At 42.5% G+C, this 19,629-nt stretch overlaps 1 protein-coding gene across 2 annotated transcripts in view; it reads left to right on the forward strand.

Moving 5' to 3' along the window:
* Positions 1–11,953: 11,953 nt before the first annotated feature.
* Positions 11,954–19,629, forward strand: part of MARCHF8 (membrane associated ring-CH-type finger 8) — a 96,799-nt gene continuing 89,123 nt past the window's right edge. The window contains exon 1 of one of the 2 annotated variants that reach the window (XM_057401084.1): positions 11,954–12,157. The gene's annotated coding sequence lies outside the window, so the exon portion shown is untranslated. Of the gene's footprint in view, positions 12,158–17,355; positions 17,527–19,629 lie in introns of those variants that run through there. The other variant, XM_057401086.1, reaches the window with a different exon arrangement.

Here is a 19,629-nt window from a genome sequence, read left to right on the forward strand (position 1 = left end):
AAACCCACAACAAACCACCAAAAGAAAAGAAATCCCTCCTTATCCTATCTAGACAGTTGAATGTCATGGTCCTTTTTATGCCAGATTCCTCAGCTACTTAATTGGTTGTGGTATTAAAATGATCTGTGCTACATTCCAGTTGAACAGTAGCAACTGAAGAGCATGGCAATCAAAAGTTGAGCCAAAAAAAATCAAGAGGATTGCTAGAAGGGAGAGAGCTAACTTGAAGAATTCTCATCCTTGGAGGAAGTACATTTCATGCATTCCACATGCAGCTTAAACCTTCTGGAGTTTTCAGAGCATGATGACCTTGGGGAAAAAAATTCAAAATCATTAATTTGGGCAGTAATAAGGAAAAAAGATATACACACTGTGTGTGTGAAGTCTAGTTTTATTCTTGCTGAGCAGAGTTGCACCTAGTATGAAAACATGTTGTTATGAGCTAGGTAGTGTGAAAGTGCCTGTAGTTTTTATTTCATCTCTAGCAAGGGACAATATTTGATGCTGAAGGAGTAAGGAACAGGGCAAGCGTACTGGTGTTTTCCCAACAATTCCTTATTTGTGGCTCAGCAGCTCTCTAAAAACAGAGGTATTGGTTTTTTTGTAGTTGCAGTACCTAGTTGGTAAGAATTACAATTAAAATAGTATTGGCTGTCTTCACTTAATTTGACTTTGCATAATTGTCAGGTGTTGTGGTTTAAGCCCAGCCAGCACCTCAGCCACACAGCTGCTTGCTCACTCCTCCCCCACCACTTCCTCCCCCTGCTCCCGGAGGGATGTGGAGGAGAATCAGAAGGGTGAAACTCCCCGCAGGTTGAGATAAGAGCAGTCCAGTAACTAAGATATAACAAACCACTACTGCTGCCACCAATAGTAATAATGATAAGGGAAATAACAAGGGAAGAGAATACAACTGCTCACCACCCACTGACCGATACCCAGCCAGACCCAAGCAGTGATCTGTCCCTTCCAAGTAGCTGCCCCCAGTTTATATAGTGGGCATGACGTGCTGTGGTATGGAATACCTCTTTGGTTAGTTTGGGTCAGGTGTCCTGTCTCTGTTTCCTCCCAGCTTCCCCTCCTCCCTGGCAGAGCATGAGGCTCAGAAAGTCCTTGGTCAGAGTAAACATTACTGAGCAACAACTAAGAACATTGGTGTGATCAGCATTGTTCCCAGGCTGAAAGTCAAAAACACAGCACTGCACCGGCTACTACGAAGGAGAAAAATGACTGCTACTGCTGAACCCAGGACATCAGGAAATTATTTTGCAGTGAATTAGAATAGCCATACTCTGCTTTTAAGAAGACTGTGTAACAGTTGTGTGGCAAGAAGTCTGTGAGTCAAATCTCAGCTGTGACCCTCTGTTTTTGCATACATGTACTGAAGTGCACAGACTTTTCAGAACATAGTAATAATCTTAATTTGTACATGTGTAGCTTCTCATAATTTTTATTATACCTCATTTGATGACACCTAATACAGACATTTGGTGTGCAGAACTCTTCTGGTTTTGTTCTCATTTCCAGTACTGGGGCACTCTTAATTTCAGCCAGCAGTACAGTCCTAAGTGCACTTAAATTTGTAATTTATTGTTTTAGTTGGTAATCTATATGTAAATATAAACACATAGGGATATATATATAGATTTAGACCATATGTGTTAGACTGTGCTATGGATTAATTACTGTTTACTGTGTAAACTTAACATAAATGGTTTGGTTTTCTGAATATTAGTGCACTGTGGTGCTATGGATCTGCTATAGACAAATATTTAGCTTTTGTGTATTTGTTCATGTAATTAGGTTATATCATAAAGCATTTGCATAATGGAATTTTAACAATGACTTTGGTGTATGTTTCTCTACCATCCTGTCAAATATTTTTTGCATGCTGCTCTTGTGCTTGAGGACCTGTGTGGCAGAACCAGGCTGGACTCTTACTGAATGACTTCCAGGACTCTTGTGTCAAACTGACAAGCACCACAGAGGTCTCAGAAATGTTTTTGGATCTTGAATGAAGTATTTCCTTTCTCTGAAATCTGTAGAAGGTCATGGTGATAAAAGTCTGTCTGCTTACAATTCCTGTCTATTCAGTTTGCAGTTCCCTGCGCTGGTGCCTTCTGCTAACAACTTTCAGTTGTAGACAAGGCTATATTTGTTAATGCTTTGCATTAGAAAAATGAAAAGAATCTAGCTTTTTTACATGCGAGTTAGACACTTCGGTTTCTTTTCAAATACATCCAGCTTTCATAATGGGTCATCGTTTTCTAGGTGCAAGTTGTGGGTTTGGAGTTGCTTGTGTCCATAAGGAGTTGCTTCCACCTGTGGCTTTTGTACTGGGTCATGTTTTTCAAATTTTTAAATAGATCGGGTTCATCTTCAAGAGAATTGACACTTTCTCTGAGCCACAGTTGCTCATGTGAGGACGTTCACGCAACTGAGAGAGCTGTGTGAAGCTATGGGACAGTTGTGTGAGCCTGTGCTGCTTCTGATTAACTGTAGTTCTTACCCTGATTTTGGTTTGGGATAGTTTTGCAATGTTTGTAATCTCTGGAGTGTTGGGTGGAAAACAGTTAAAAAAGGTGATTACCTTCCTGTAGTTATTGTGCTGAAAGATTATTGTCCAAAAAAAGGCAGATGTGCTCAACAGACAGAAGAAATTAGGCTGTTTCTTGTGAAGCAGGTGTGTTTAAAGCCATTTGGATCTTGTGGATGGTAACGCTTGTTTTTAATATGTGGAGCTGTAATTATTAATTTTCTCAGCAGACTTTTGTCAAAACATTCTCCTGTTCTCTTTAGTTGGTTTCAATTCCTAGTTTATATTTTACGTTAAGGTGATTTATGTGTGTACCATTGAATGTTACAAGCATGACTATGCACAGGTAAAGGGACGTTCCTTTTAATAATATTAGTTTTTATCCTCCTTTTCCCTACCCACACTGAGCATGTATACAAACCAAAAGTTTTGCAAGCAAAACCTTTTGACTAATCAGAAATGCTTTTCTACCCCTTTTCCCAGAAGAGAGCAATTGTTTGAAAAGGAGGGTTCTGTCTCAGCCGTGACATGTGCCCAAAGGCCACGAGAGCCCAGTCTGAGAGAAGATTTGGGATAAACCAGACAAATGTGCAAAATTGAGTAAAAAAAACTATGTATTTCTAATGATTCTTAGGCTATTAAAAGTCTGGCTTAGATCTATTTTATATTCCTAGCCTGTCTTATTTCCTAATTAGTGAAAAGTGGATTCCTTTACTTATCAGGTAGCCTTTTCAAGCAGAGTATTTCAGGAAGCTGGTCTTTGTCCTCCCCCATTGCTTTGTTCACAGTAGGTTGGATGCTTGACTTATTTTTCCTCTTAGGGGAAATCCACTACTCCACTTATTGGAATTTACAACCACAGATTAAGGAACAGGTCCTCTACTTTAGCTCTTCAGACCTCCTGAGATCCTACAGGATTTTTCATGATAGATCCTTCCATCTGATAAGTTTCACTAAGATGGTTGTGTGATGAAAGAACAGGTTGTACTTCAGAGCCTTTCCGATCTTCCAAGAAGGATGTGTCAGATTTTCTGTGTATTTCTCTCTCAAAAGATGAAACCATGTCATCCAGCCACATGTGGATTGACTCCCTGAGCCAAGTTCTTCCCTGCAGCTAATTCCATGAATTAAAAAAAAAAAAAAACAAACATAGCTTCTCTTGGGACTACTGCTACATCTTACTAGAAAAACTCAAAGGCAATTTTTCAAAGCCATCAAAAGGAATGCACTGTTTAATAAAACTGCAGAATACAGCATGCATCTTGCTTTACCAATGTGTCTATAGCTTAGGTTCTGTCTATTCCAGCCATTCCTCTCTACCACTCACACACACACGAATAAGCCAGTATGTTTGGGTTTCTTGTTAATGAAACGATGTAATTTTTTTCTTGATGTTGTTTTATGGCCACTGCATGCATATTTCTTGCAAAATATTTTAGCTTGGGTCATTGTTTTGCCTTTACTGTAACAGTTCTTTAGAAAAAAGGAAAATGGAAATAAAAAGTTCTTGCATAAGCAGCAGTTTAATTGCGCATCTACAGAAGTCTGCGTGAAACAGGAAGACAAGGTATTTCCCACATTATTGTAAGTCTTCAGTGGTGCTCTGGCTAATTTGAAGTAATTTCCATTGGAAATGTTCAGTGTAAGAGACAGTTTTCATTTGTTCTGCAGTGTCTTATTGGAATGAGGCTTGCCTAATCACATCTTTTTCAGAAGTTGTTATAGGCATCGGTCTGCAGAAGAACGGCATCTAGAAGCATGGTTCACTAGTTTGTGCGTAACTTTTCTCTTAGGTAGGGACTTTGTGGAAGAGATCTTGTTGAAACATTAGCTCTCTGTGTGAAGCTGCAGAGGAGAGACACCAGAGGGCAGCGGTGGCATTTAAGAATGGCAAAAGTTTTGGTTTTGTCCAGTAATGAGATTTGCAAAGAAAACCATAGATAATGAAAACTGATTATTTTTTTATGACTCTTGTTCAGCCTACTCTGAACAGATCCGAGGAGGTCAGCAATAGGGTAATTCCTTTCCCTAATTCCAAAGTTTTTAAAAAAATTTTGAAAATAATGGAGAAGCACCTGAAAAATGTATGATTATATGCTGTTTTTTATGATGTAAGCTATTAGGTAATCTTAATGTATTGCAGAATATAGAGTCGTCATCTATTTCTCCCTACTAACCCTGCAGGTATGAATTTCAGAGGTTAGCTAAGTTATGCTGTATGCTATATATCCAGTCTATATGGTTTCATACTGTGTAATGATAAATATGGCTTTCTTATGGATACAGGGTGAGGATGCGAAAGAATAAATTCAGTGGTGTGTGGGGAGCGTATACCAGTAACTGCTGAAACAAATGGACCACTTCTTCCTCCTTGTATATTCTGGCCTTGAAACTCAAGAAGTCTTCAGCAACAGATATTTTTTCCTAAACCACACTTTAAGGTCTTTTCTCAATCCTTTTTAATCCAATCTTAAGTAGAGCTGATTACTATATATCATACGATACTGTGTGTGTGTATATATAGCTACGTAAGGATTATGAATTCTAACCACACCTGCATGGTGAGTTATCGCTGAAATTAGGAGTTCTGCCCAGCACCAGAAATTCAAAACAATAGTTAATCATGAAAATAGTATGATTTACATGCTATGTGATTAAGAGGGATAACGGGTTGGAAACAAACCACTGAAGTTTTCTAAAATGCAAAATCAGGGGGTTTGAAACACCCCATCTTCTTTCCCAGTGTTTTTGGGGTTTTGTGTATTTTGCTTGCTTTGTTTTGAGAAAAGAATATGATAAAAAAAAAAGTTGGGTTTTTTTTTCTTCTTTCCATCCATAAAATTAGCGTGCAGTCTTTTTACTTCACTTGAACTGATGTTTGAGAAGTAGACTAGGTTTTATTTTATGTGAATCTGATTTGTGCTTAATGTCAAGTGCTGGAACTGTTGCCTGCAATGGGCCTTATTTGGGTTGTGGTTGTGGTTTGTTAAAAACCTCCACTGGCTGGTGAAAAGTTACAACTCAGAGATGTATCATGAGTTACCTTTGGTTTTAAACATGGTCTTGAGACTGAGAGTTGAGTGCCAGGACTTGTTCTTAGCATTGACTGTCTTGCCAGTGATTACAGGTAGTTTGCTTCTGGGGGAACATAGGACGCATAGATTGGATTAGCCTGAGATCCATCCAGTAAAGCATCTGTCTCCGAGAATAGGAGGTAACACAACATTTCAGAAGAAGGTGAAGAATTCTTCTGTAACCAAGTGTGCAGGAACTTGTTTTCAACACTGGATCTTATGCTAATGACCGGTCTGAACTGTCAAGAACTTGCTGTCTCAGTGTATAGTATGATATTAATCTGGAGGCCCACAAAGGTCTAAAGCTATTTTTGAATCTCGATAGATCCAGTCTTACATCTATTTGTGTAATGTAAAAAAAAGCATTTTCTTTCACTGTAGTTTTGAATTTCCTACCATTTTTTATAATTGAAATTCATTTGGTCTAGTGTTATGAGAAAGGAAGAACAGTATCTCCTGAATATTCAGTTATGTTCTGTGTTTGTATCATGTCTCCACTTATCTTTTTTATGACAATGATTCGCTGTCTTTGCTGTTCCAGAGCTCTAATTATGCTTGCTGTCCTCTGAATCTCCTCTAATTTTGCAGTATACTTTCAGAGATCCTTCTGTCTTCTTCAGTTCCTTGCTGCCCATTTTCCCGTCTTGTATATTTACGCTTTAAGCTGCTCAAGGTGTTGTTAACAATGGAAGCCTTTAAAATTATAATTAAAATAACATCTGGTAAAATATGCCCATCGTTCTTCCAAGGGATATCCTATAGAAAGTATTATTAATCTGTTTGTACTCTGAACAGGATATAAATAGCAGTAGTTAGAGTATGAGGAGAAAAGGTAGGAAAGCTGTGTAAGGGGAACATCTATTTGAGTTCAGCACAGTAGCTGTACTTTAAGGAACATGTCTGGTTCCATTACACAGCAAAAGACTGACTATTTTTACACCTTTACCACATCTGCATGTTAGATGCATGCAGTCTATTCATTGCAGTGGGGAGAGCCAAAACTGAAATGCCGACTGCTAAGAGGTAGGCTCAGAAAATGTCTTTTCACCTCTGTGTATTTGGGTTTGGGGGAATAAGTTAATAACTTTCTATACACTCCTCAGTGGTTTGATTAACAAATGTGGAAGTGCAGCACACTGGTCAGGTCCTTTTTCCATTTTCTCATCAGTAGAGGAAGAAACATTTTTTTTAATTTTTGCAAAGTAGGGGAAGAAAATGGTGAGTTGTAGTCCCAGCTGCAGTACTGCTTGACATAGAGATGCATCACTTGTCACTGAGCTGCACATTTTTCTGGTAGTGCATATCCTGCCTTGACTAAGCATTAAATTTACTGGGGTACAAAGAAGGGACTGAGGTGAAGACTTCTCCTTTCTTTTATCTGGATACTAAATGACTCACTGTGCTATAAGCCTTGATCAAATGTAAGACGGTAACATTGTTGATTGGATTTCCCAAGTGCCAGTTTACACATACCTAGTTTTATCTAGAGAAATTACCTTAAAAGGTCAGTTTGTTCCATTTGCCAAACTTTCTCGTATTTTTGAGGCTCAATAATGAGAAAATCCCTAGTAACGCTTTCACAGAGGACAGCGTTTATGAGGCCTGGGTTTGGCTTTACGACTGCAAAAGCTTATCTGCTCTGAGACAGATTCAAAGCTGTATAAAATCCTGTCAGTCTTCAAAGGCACCCTAACATGACTGAAGAGTCGCTTAAGTCTGCTGGGGTGTGTAGTCATATGGCTGTTCGTCATGTCTGATTGAACATGCTGTATGTAAGGCCGGCAACAGTCATTGCTGAATCCACACCATACAAGGGTCTTGCATCACTCTACTGAGAAAAAGTATTTTTATTTTGCAGGGAGGAATGTTTTTTTCTCCTGTGCCTTTACAAGTGCGACTTCAATGGCTGATGCCACTCTGTCCCAGAGATGAGTTTCAAATGATCTCATCCTAGAGAGCTGCCCAGAGAAGCTGTGGCTGACCCGTCCCTGGCAGTGTTCAAGGCCAGGCTGAAGGGGCTTGCAGCAACCTGGTCTAGTGGAAGGTCTATGGCAGTGGTGTTGGAACTGAACCTGTAAGATCCCTTCCAACCCAAACCATGCTGTGATTCTAGGGCCAACCAAGGCCAGGGTTTTGTGAAATGTATTTACCATAATGCAAAAAATGCATGGCAAAAAGTGCTCCCACCAATCTTATAGAGCAGATTTAAAAACAATGCTGTGTGAAGCATATTTGTAACGGGGTTTAAGGAATCCAGATCTTACAGAGGTAAGTTGATTTCTTTCATTTTCCTGTCAGAACCTGAAATCCGATTTGTATGAATTAAAACCACTCAGGAAGGATCTAAACTTTATTTGTATTTCCTTTCATCTTTCCACTTGAATTCACATCAGTTCCGTTCACCTTCCCCTAATGCACCTCTTTTTCCTTCTCTTATCAGACTCTATTTTGTTCACCTAACACAGACAGAAATCAGCAAAGCAGCATTGCAGGAAGGAATGGAGCCTGGGCTCACCCTCAGTAAAACTAGGGGTCATTAGAGAACTTCTGGAGAAATTCCCGTCATCTCTACCTACTGGCAGAAGAGTGTTCATAGAAGACAGTGGACAGATGGGGGAATACACAGCTTAGGATATGCAATACGCAGGTGGAAGGAAGTAAAGGAACTGAGCTGACCTGGAGAAAAACTAGCAAAGAAAAAGCCTTAGGAACACATCCTGTCTTGGTTGCAGGCATGTCATGTTTGCCTGTGTGAGCATATATCTGGATTTAAAACTTCCTAGTCATCAGGCTTGCATTCTTTTCTCTTAGTGTTTGTTATCCAGTCTAATAGATGTTTCTCCACATTTTAAATTAACAGACACATACACATGCATGTGAAATGAATGAGCATGTATGTACTTCAGTGCATGAAGGCGCTTCCTTCCATCTGCCTGTTCTTTGCAAGGGGTGTTCTAAGAATGTGCATTTTTGAGATTTACAGTCTCTCATCAGAACCTCAAGTAAGTGTGATCCCCTGCAAGACTGGGGATGCTTCCAGCCCTGAGTCCTTAATGGCTGTTCTGATTACAGTGATAAGATACTGCATGGGTTTGTACAAAAAGCTGCAAGAAAGTGTTGCAGTTTCTTACGGCGGTAACATAGGAGACTGGTATAGCTCATTAAATACATGATAGCAGTAGTTTCAATTTATATCTGGAAACAGATTCTCCCCAGAAAAACTAAATAACTGTGGAGACCCAAGCCACAGTGGAATTCTAAAGTAATCCCCTAAAGTATTGTGGAGTTGCTATGGAAACATGCAGGTGCTCAGACTGATAGTGTGGAATAAAAAGATCATTTATAATTATCTGGTAAAAAATAAATAAATTATGCTTTTCCACATAACTGTTGTATGTATTGTCATAACTAAAGAAAAAAAGGGCACAGTCGTACAATAGTTTTTTACTGTTTGGGGTTTCTGCCCTGTAATGCTTTTCAGGTCTTCCTGCTGAAAGGAGTAAACAAGTATTTCTGAAAGTAATAATCTTAATAACCATACTAGATCTGTGCTGCTTCTAGAGAGAACTGGAATCCTCTGAGCATGGAGGTACTTCCGCTATTGTGTCTTTTAACAAACTGAATTAATTGTTGATGGCAACTACAAAGGCTATGTGGATTCTCACAGTCCAGCTCTGTGTGCAGGGCACTGGGGCAGCTCTTTCTGCAGACCCATCAGCATCTTCAGCTAAGTGTGACATGCACTTCTAGGTGCATATTCCCCAACTATGATTTTCCCTTAACTTTTAGCCAGAGGTGTCTAATTAGCAAAGTGGAGATGTTCTGTACCCATAGTTTTTTAAAAGTCTCCTATCTCCTAGTCAGATTGAACTGCAGCGCTAGCTAGATGGAGGAATTTAAGACTTCCATCTGAATATTGGCCTTCAGCTCATGTGTATTCTTTCTTCCCTGTTTTTAAAATTAGCTGCAAATTTGGAGGGGGAACATATGCAAAGGCTTAGGTTTGCATTTTCTACTGAGAGCTGTGAGGCACACAGAGAGGATGTTCCTCTTCAGCATTGAGGCTTTAATCCAAGTTCTGCAGCCCTGTGTTCAAGAGGTTGTTGCTGAGTCTTTTAACTCAGGAACTGCAGTTAAAGTACTAGACAAGCTTTCTGGGGAAACAGAGTGTCAAGTAATAATTGCAAAACACAGGGAAGGTTTATTTCTGCAAAGGAATTTAGGCACTTTGCTCCGCTTGAGAATTAAGGGTGTTGTACTGGTGGCTTACTGCAGCTGCTTTCATTTCAGGCCTAATCATTAGTTATTCTAGTTTGACAGGAAAATCTGCCCTCTGTTCCACTGTGTTTCTCTATAATTTCTACTTCTGTTCCAGCTGCGTCTACAGGCCCCTTTCCTAGTATGGCACATAGTACTGGCTGGCGGACTATGCTGTTCCCACAGTGGGATACAGTCCTAGCCTGAAAAATAGTTAATAAACCCCACAACAAAACAGATGGAGAGTATGAAGGCAATAAAAAGCCTCCTCTGAGATACCCCCATGGCCTCAAGGTAAGCCAGCAGTATAGCTTAGGATGGAAAAGGATTCTTTTTACAAGCCAGCATTACGATACACAGCCTATCAAGAGGGCATAATTATCATCATATATGCATGTTACCATACTCTATCTTATCAGGGGGTACAATCCAAGCATCTGAATTTTAACTTCAGTCTACACAGGACAAAAAAGGAGTTGCAGACATAGTCTCCTCTTCCCTGGAAGATGGGATGTGTACTCTGTGGGTGGTGCTTCTCCCACCTTTGCTACATCAGTGTGCTGGGTCGTAACTGAAATGTCAGGACAGAATTCCAGCCCAGCTTCTCTCTGCTCTGAAAACCTATAGTAACATTTATTTTTTTTTTTTTTTTTCCTCAAAAGGGGTAGCTTTACTCATTTTATGCATTTCTCACTATTCCCTAAGGGTAAATGTCATCTCCCCAGAGTCCTGTAAATTATTGATGTGAAAAAGTGCAGACTTGGGAGATGAAAAACCTTGACTAGGTTTAGTGAGTGAAATTGCATGTCAAGTCACGAGCTTTCCTTGTTTTCCATCTGCTTTCAGGTCTGTTCTGCACCGACAGCAGCCGTTCAGTGAGGCTGCCTGTCTTCCTGTTCTTTTTCACTTATTTTCAAGTGGGATAGATACCACTTCTGGACAGAGGAAATTTCTCCTGTGGCATTTTCTTACAGAAGTCTCACTTTTTTTTGGCTTTTTTTCCCCCACCGGTATAATTCACCCCAGTAGTGCAGTTAATCTATTCCAGCATATTTTATGAGACTCCTGAGATTTCTCTTTGGGAAGAAATGACTATGACATGCTACTTGCAAAATGAAAGTGAAAAATAGCAAAAGAGTGTGCCACCGTTTTAGTACTGGAACCTTTCTGTTTACATAATCTGCTGATAACTCAATACATGCAGGTGCGTAACTCATACAAAACACCTTATGAAGGTGCTTATAACCCGTCTTCGGGTTTATAGCATACATCCATCTATTAGAAGTCAGAGGGTACCGTACGCAACGTAGCCGGGAGGCGCTCGGGCCCTGCACGCCTGGGGCAGCCTCCCTGCCGAAGGGAGCCGCGTCCCGGCCGCCTCGCTTCCCCGTCCTGCTCCGGGCCACGGCGGCGGCGGCGGAGGCGGGGCGGGGCGGGGCGCTGACAGGCAGTCCGGCCGGCCGCGGTAAACAGCATCCAGGCAGGGAGCCGGGGCTGCCCTGCCCCGCAGGAGCTCGCCAGCGCCCGGCCCCGGCCTCGGCCCCAGCCCCGGGTATGGGCAGCAGTAGCAGCCGTCGCAGCCGGAGGAGGAGCCGTCGGCACCAAGGTAGGCTTGGCCGCCGCACTGGCCGTGAGGAGTCGTCGCCACCGCTTCCTCCTCGGGGGGTGAGCTGGGTCCGGCAATGCGGGGAGGCCGGGCCAGACGCCGCTGCGGGGAGCGAGGCCGTGCTGCTGCGGTGTCACGGGGCGGCTGCCCTCGGTGCAGCTCGGCCGGTGCAGGGTACGCCTGGCCGGAGGGCACTGCCCTGCGGCCGCCGCTCGTCCCACCCCTGTGGGCGCTACCTCGTCCGCGGGGCCGGCCGCAGGTGAGCCGCTGTCTGAGAGCAGTTCGGTGCCGACGGCAAGCAACAGGCAGCGGTGCGGGGGAGAGCCGGAGGGAGCACGGCCGCGGGGGTCGCTTCGCCGGGCCGTGGGGGAGGGGTCTGCAAGGGAACCTCCCGTCGATGAGCGGTGCGGGGGCCCCGGTCGGAGCGTTGAGAGCTGTTCCTCTGAGGGAGCTAGGGGAGCGGCACCTGATTCACCGGTAAGAGGCTTTCCCACCTCCGGGCTCTTTGTTTGCGCAGCCTTGGCTCGTCGGTGCGCGTGTTGGCGCTGGGGTATTAGTGCTGCTGAGGAGAAACCGGGAGCGGCTCGGCTGGGTGGGAAAGGCACTGTTTGCACCAGGCGTCCGATTTGGAGGAGGACCCCGATTCGCTTTCAGTTAGCGATGTGGAAGGAAGATACACCAGAGGTAAAACGGTACGTGAGATGTGCTGGTCGCAGTGTGTTCCTAACGAATCGTGAAGTTTCACGGCAGACGGTTCTTTTATGCTTCCTGGAGCTACTTGGCAGAGAGAGTAGTGCTGGAGTTGTTCTGAACTGTAACAGTTTAACTTTTCCTGGTTTTGGTAGGCTGGAAGTGCAAGCAAAGCTAGAGTTATAACGTGCCAATGTGAAACCAGTTTGTTTGGAATTGCAGTGCAGGAGGGCACACAGCTGAGGCTGTGCAGTTGGCAAAGGAATTCCAAGCACAGCAAATATGTGTGGTAACCCAACAGCATAAACATAGCAGGGACAGTTTAGGTAGAGCTTGAGTGGAGGTGGAAAGAGGTCTTGGAAGGAAGATGGCGGAAGAGGAGAGCCGGTCTGACAGTAATACTTCAGCTGAAGCAGCAGCACTCTTTATGAAGTTTTGCTACTGAAATTAGTTCTGGAGTACAGTTAGATGAGGCTGAGGTTGATCCAGTAATAGCCCTAGTCAGAACCATTCAAAGAAGTTTTCTTTGAAAAACGTGTGTCAAACCTAAGATGTTTTCTTTGAGATCTGCCAGCACTGATGAGCTTGCACTGATGCAGCATTCTACTAAGGCTTCCTCTGGACCAGGATTGCTGGAAACATGGAGGGTCCTGGCTCAAGGGTGTGCCCAGCACCCAGGGTAACCCCTTGCTGAGGGGTTGTTGGCAGCTTTTCAGCTGTGGCCCAGACCATTTGTTGCCAGACTCCCCAGCACAACCCTGTTGCAAGGAAAGTGAGATGTTCCCCAGGATTTGATTCTGCTATGGTTGCTGAAACTGATAGGACTGCTGCAGCCTGAACAACTGCCCCTGTGCTGTGGACTTTGTGTGACTTTGGTTACAGTCTGATGTGAACTTAAAAAAATCACAATTCACTGAATGTTATTGCTACGGTGTTGGATTTTTTGTTGTTGTTTTTTTAACTTGGCTTTCAGCTACTGCTAGTCAGTGGTTTTGCTTACAGAGGTAAACTAGTTGAAAAGAAGCAATTTTCTGTTTGGGGTGTCATGTTGGAAGAAAGGCTGCAATCCTTTTATGACTCAATGTATGAATATGTGGCCAGAATTGGTGGAGGTGTCCAGATGAGGCGGTTATGATTCCAGTGCTCGAAAATCCACTTGTTCTCTGGCTGCTTTTGCCCAGTCTGAAGTGTTACGAAGATAGATTAATTCAGCATACTGGGTGAACTTTTCATATTTTCAGGATGAGATTAAAAAAAGCCCAAACAGCAAAACAAACAAAACCACAAAACCCCCTCCTGTTATTTTAGGTCTAACCTTTGGACAAGCAGCTCTCTCATGTTGATGGGTGAAAGGGTTCAGTCTTCCCAGCTGCTGAGGCTGTCACACGTACTTAGGGCAATGTTTCCAAGTCTCTCCTCTGCCAACGTGATTTCCTTACTGCTTTTGGAGACACTGATATTAGTGGGGGAGGCTGATCACTGCAGGAGTGTGACAGCTCCCAGTAGTAATGCCGCTCAAGGAAGGAGTAGTAGGTGGTTCTTACAAGTCCTGAATTGATTCTGCTGCTTAAGAAAAAGAAGTTTACTGCTATGCGTCTTTCCTGCATAACCCCTCAAAAGCAGTCATCCCCAATGGAGCTTATTGATAGCCAGCTTTGGAAGTGGTAAAGAGTAGAGTGAGCATGGCCATTTGCCAGAAAAATGAAAACAGGAATGAAGTGTCATTTTTTTTTTAATTCTTATATATATTTTAATATATATATTCCTAATATTATTATCGTTATTAGTTTTGTTCCGGTTGTGCCTGTCCTTCCGTCCCCCAAAATATAAGGAGTGTTGATCCTGTAGAAATGTCTCACTAGTATCCTGTAAGAGGCCGTAGATGGGCTACTTCAGAAAATGAACAGGCTTTGAAGGAAGGTGCTTGTAGACAACCTGGACATCATTATACTTGGACTGTGTCTGCATGTGGCAGACAAATAGTGAATAGCAAAACTGTAGGAGGCTGCAAAGAATGGAAAACTACAAGTCTGGTAAAAACTGTGCTTCTAGGGCATAGGGTATCAGAGGGTGAATCTTCCTGGGGAACGAGGTATCCAGTTATTGTCTGCTCCCATTCTTTCTTTGGGGCATCTACTGCTAGCTGCTGCAGGAGCTGAGTGAACCACACGAGCCATGCGTCTAATTCACTGTATTAATTTCAGTAGTGAGGCAGAACTTGTGTAGGGTTTATTGTGATTTCTGTTTTGCTGGCTTGTGCAGTGACTGCAAAGATGTGATGACTACTTGCTTTGGCATAGCAGAGCTAGCATTAAACTTCATTGGTGTGCTTTGTTTGTTGTAAAGTTTCACAGCTCTGGGTCCTTGAAACCCTCTTCACTTAATTAGAGCCAGTTTTACTCGTTCTGTTGTCTGAATTTTACTGAAAACACCACTTGTCCAAAGAACTCACCATTTCCAAAACAGATTGATTTTTACTGCTTCCCACAATGTATTTGTGGGTCTTTTATCAAGATATCTAGCCACATTCATATGAAGCATTAAAAAAGCCAAATAACAGATTGCATTGTTTTTATTGATTCTGGAATGGACAAGAGCCCTTGGAAGCACAGTCTTTTTTGCAGTTAAAGAAACACTTTAAGAGCTGTGTTATTCTTAAATGCAACTCATCACCACACAGTTCAGAAACAGCTAGAGCTATAGCAGCAACATCAGTAGTTTCTAGCACTTGCAGTTTCTTTCCCCAGGGACCAGGGGGAAGACTGGCCTTTATTATGTGTCCATCTGGTTATCAGGTTTAGGCCTTTTTAAATCACAGTACATGAAAATGACTGTTAAGCTTCTCTGTCTTGTAAAATAAGTGCCCCTCTGGAGTTCACCTTTGATACCTGCAGGCAAGTAAGGGGAGTGGTAGCTCTTGAATTTAACCATTGACCTGGCAGAATGTTGTGGTTGGTTGAACCTCGCTGAAAATTTTGTTGCCAGGTATATGTTTAATAGGCGGAAAATATTCATATTCTAGAAATTGTGGCTGAGATTTTCCACAGTTTGATGTTAACTAGTACGTGAGCACTTTATCCCTGGAGACTCATTTAAGGATCCCAGTTGTAAAACTTGCAGAATATGTGGACAGAATCAATATGGAATATAGATATTGTCCATTATGAGGTAGGTATATCTGATGTATCAGACAGGTATGCCTTGATACCTGCCCCTTAAAGTTTCTGTGTGTCCTGCAAAAGGAGGACAGAGTATGTGTCACCATGTATTCTGCAGGTGAGTCTCTCCTTGGGAAAGCAGGCATTGGATTTAGATTGTCATTTAACAGGTAACTGCAAACCCCCGAGGGTGAGTTTGTCCCATGATTTGGCCATGGCTTCAATAAGATCATGTGTTTACACACCATCAAGGATAAGAGATTCATTACAGGGAATAAAAATACTCCTGGCTGTTCTTCCCAGAGCAGATAGCTTGACTTCTGTCATGTCCTGTACACAGGATGAGAATTATCTTTGAATCAGAGTCAGTTGGATAAGACAGAGGAGAAGGAAACAAAGATAGAAGGGGCTAGCCTAACAAACTAAAAAAGAAGTTAAAAAATAAAAATGAAAGGTTTCATGCCAAGTTGCTGATTTTTTTAAAAAGCATATAAATCCTTGGTGCCTGCCTTCCTCTCAAATATACTCCTCTACTTTGTTTTTAAAGAGCCTTTCAGTTCTTTATTGTGTGTACTGAGCCTGCAGGGGAGAGTACCTGCTGAAAAACAAACCAAAGCAAACCCCAAGCAAACAAAACCCCACTTCTTCATAAACAGGTAGGCTTCCCCTGGGTCTGATCTGCTGATTCTAATGACCAGAATAATTTATCACTCAGACTTACTGCTAATAACTCTGTGACATCGCTGCAGCTTCGGGAGTGGAGAGAGGGGGGGAAATGTGCTTTTGTTCTTGTTGCCAGAGTTGGGTTTTAAGTTCCGCTTCCTTGTTACACAAGAGTTTGCTTGGGGACAGCATTTGGGGTCCACAAATTGCCATGACTCCTAGCACTGACGGTTACTGACTTCTAGACATGTCTTTTGGGAAATTTTGCCTTGTAGAGGATCATTTGAGTAGGATTAACTGAATAAGAAGTAGCAGAATTGCTGTGCACAACCTGCCCTGTAGCACCAATAAAACACCTAGGAAGTACTCAGTCAAATCTTGCTACTGTAAGTGCTTCTCTTGGCAGTGGGGCTGAACCTGGCCTTTACCTTCCTTGGAGAGGAAAGGTGATATCACAGAGATTATTAGTGGGAATTCCTCCTCTCCTAGTTCCTGCAGGGCTTATAAAAGGGATGCCTTTGTCTCATTTCATTCATAATGACCTCTTAAAGCATCTCGTGGTGGAAGAGCCTCCTCTGAAACCAGAGGGGGCTGTAACAAGACAAAGAGCATTCCCTGCCTATTTATATTTGCTTTTGCTGTCACTGGCTTCTCCTGTCATCCAGGACAGAGGATTAATCTCTCTGATCCCTCTATTTCTAGTTGTAAAAGCGCAGTGTGCTGTTGAGGGTGATTTGCTACTAGGCCAATCCTTGTTATAATCTCTTGTAACTACGAACATATCAGAAGAGAAAGGCTAATGGAAGAATGTGGCATATTTAAAGGATAAAAGCATATTTACAGGGAAAAAAGTCTTCCCTGTGAGGGTGGCGAGGCACTGGAACAGGGTTCCCAGAGAAGCTGTGGCTGCCTCATCCCTGGCAGTGTTCAAGCCCAGGTTGGATGGGCTTGAAGCAACCTGCTCTAGTGGAAGGTGTCCTTGCCTGTGGAGGGGGAAGAAGGGGGGGGGGGGGGGGGGGGGTGTGTGTTTGTGAAACTAGATGATCTTTAGGGTCCCTTCCAACCTAAACCATTCTGTGATTCTGTGGCTTCTGCGTTTTTCTCTCTGTATATATATATATATATATATATATATATATATTTACTAGAAGATTGATGGATTGAAATACGGGGAGTGATGCAATACAGGGCTCCGCCATGCTTTTATAACATAGGCCACATTATAGCAAGAAATTCTTGCAAATGTTTCCTCTTGCCCTGTCTGAGTGGGGTTTGTCCTCCTTTTGCCTGTTTCCCCTGGCCTCCTTCAGCAGACCACTCCTAAGGGGAACTTGCACTTAACAGCACGATAATAATAGAAAGTGAAACTTGGTAGTGGCTTTTCTGTTCTTGATAAGCCTGGTGAAGTCTGACCCAGCAGAGTAACATGAAGAGCACTAGGTAATAGTTTACTGTAGGTGATGACAAAGAGGAAAATACACATGGGAGCAGTCTGGCATTTTCTGAAGTTAACAAGAGGCTTTTTTTTTCCCTTCCTTTCAGGTAAATGAAGTGAGTTTCCCTTGTAGCTCTGCATCCAAATGTTGTCTTTTTTTAAATGTGATTATTGTATTCACAGCTTTCAGGGTCATTTTCATCTAGCTCTTGCCTGCCAAATCTGAACTGGAACCACCAGGCCTGGAAAGGATAGTTGTTGTCAGTGTTTTTTCTCTAGCACAGTCTGTGACCAATCGTTTGTACTGAAGCTGCCGCTATAAAATGTGCATATAAGTGCATGTGTAGCATATATTAAAAACAAGTAGACTAAAGACTTGCAGAGGAGTTGCTGCCCTTTGACATTGCAAATGATCTTTAGATGAGAGCATTTTCTTCTACCAAACAGCATAAACACATAGTGAACAAAATGCTGTCCTGTTGCAATGAGAGAAAAAAAAACAAACCAACCTACTTAGCTCTAAAAAGAAGAGGAAGTTCACTTGCAGCTGAAGGTTTGTTGTGAGAGTCAGGAAATTTGAGTCTCTTTCCTGCTTCTGGCCTCTGTTTGTCTGGTTTAAGGTACTTCACCAGTGTGTACGTTTGTTTCCTGGAACTCAGTTGTCATCTGTATAATGTTTTTTGTAAGGTTCTTGGATTTTTTTTTAAATTACATATTTTTAGCCTGCTTTCCAGGGGGAAGTGGGCTTATGCAGTAACACTGCATATAACTTGTTGGCTAAATGTCAAATATTTGGTGGAACTTAAGTGTTGCAGCAAGAAGGTAATGTAAATTGTAATGTCACTACCTAGGGTTGCAGCCCCACCCTGCCGCGAAGCTCATGGAGATAACACTTTTTCAGACACAAGATAGTTCACATGGGTGAACGGCCCTTATAAAGCTTGCAACCACCGAATACCAAACTGTAGGGAATCAGACTGTGCCTCTAATCCTTCTGCCCATGGGATGGCCTTCTTCTGTTGCAAGGCCTCTAAGAGCCTAGGGGAGAAGGTTAAGCATTGTTACTAAACTAGAGCTGGCATGGCACAGCAGACTTCCCAGAATTAATGTCTGATAACATAAGGGGGGTAGAGGGAGGAGAGAAAGTAAAATTACAGGAGTCTTATCATGCTGGCTTGATCTGGGGAGTTAAAACAGTAGCATGTTTGATTAAAAGACGGAAGGGAGCTTTGCCTCTTGGCATAACAAAGCAGAAGCCAGTGCAAATGAGATCAAATTTCAACCTTCCAAATGCATCAGTGTTCTTATGCAGCGTGTTAACAATGTAGTCTTGAAATATCTTGTTGTTTTGGGTGTGAAAATTATATATTGTGCTTTAGCAGTTCCTTTGCATGAGATGTGTGCTTTGTTTCTGTGATTCTCGTGATAGCAATGTTCAGCTGTTTTGTACCCTTTACTGGTCAAACCTGTCAGGGGAGGAAAACTTTTGACTGAGACCACTGAAGTTAAGTCTTTCAGATGTTGCAGAAATACTCACCAGGTTGCTTTCGTCATAAAAAATTGTAAGGCTTGAAAGGTCTGTGTTGTTCTGTACAAGTTGCTGCGTGCTTTGGCAGGTGTGAGAGTCCTGCTCTAGTACACCTGTGGAGCTCTGTAGCTCCCAAGGCCTTTTAGGCATGAGACTCTTTTTATGTACCCTCCTGGGAGCATAGAACTGCACTGTGATGTTTTCCAGGCAAATTACTGAGAAGGTGGAGTTCACAACTCTACTGTATTTTTCAAATGGCAAGAGGTTCAAAATTATTCCTCTTTGACCTTTCCCGATCCATCTGATTACTTTCTTAAATGAAATGTGCGTCTTTGCTTCTAGCAAAGTGTGCAACTGATAGATTAGAATTGCATCTTCAAAACTGCATTCAGAACAGCAGGAGATGGCCTTGCCAGAGCCCTGTGCCTTGTACCAGGGTTGACTAAGATCTCCTTGATTTTTACTCCTGCTCAGTAAGGCTGCATCTGAAGCGCATGCAGTGGAGTGTGGAAACATCTCCCTACATGCCAAACGCAGAAGGGTAAGTCTGGTGTATGCTTTGTAGTCTTTTTGTGGTTTTCATCATCCCAGGATCAGTCTCCTGTGGTCAGCATTTGGTGTTTCGGAACACTGCAGCACTTGTAGCTGTACCAAGCCTAGAGTTTTATCCTCTAGAGATATT

Source organism: Pezoporus wallicus, unplaced genomic scaffold (assembly GCF_028554395.1).
Source record: "Pezoporus wallicus isolate ANWC-B61680 ecotype Strahan unplaced genomic scaffold, APGP_CSIRO_Pwel_v1 contig_5524, whole genome shotgun sequence".
In the NCBI taxonomy this organism is placed as follows: Eukaryota; Metazoa; Chordata; class Aves; order Psittaciformes; family Psittacidae; genus Pezoporus; species Pezoporus wallicus.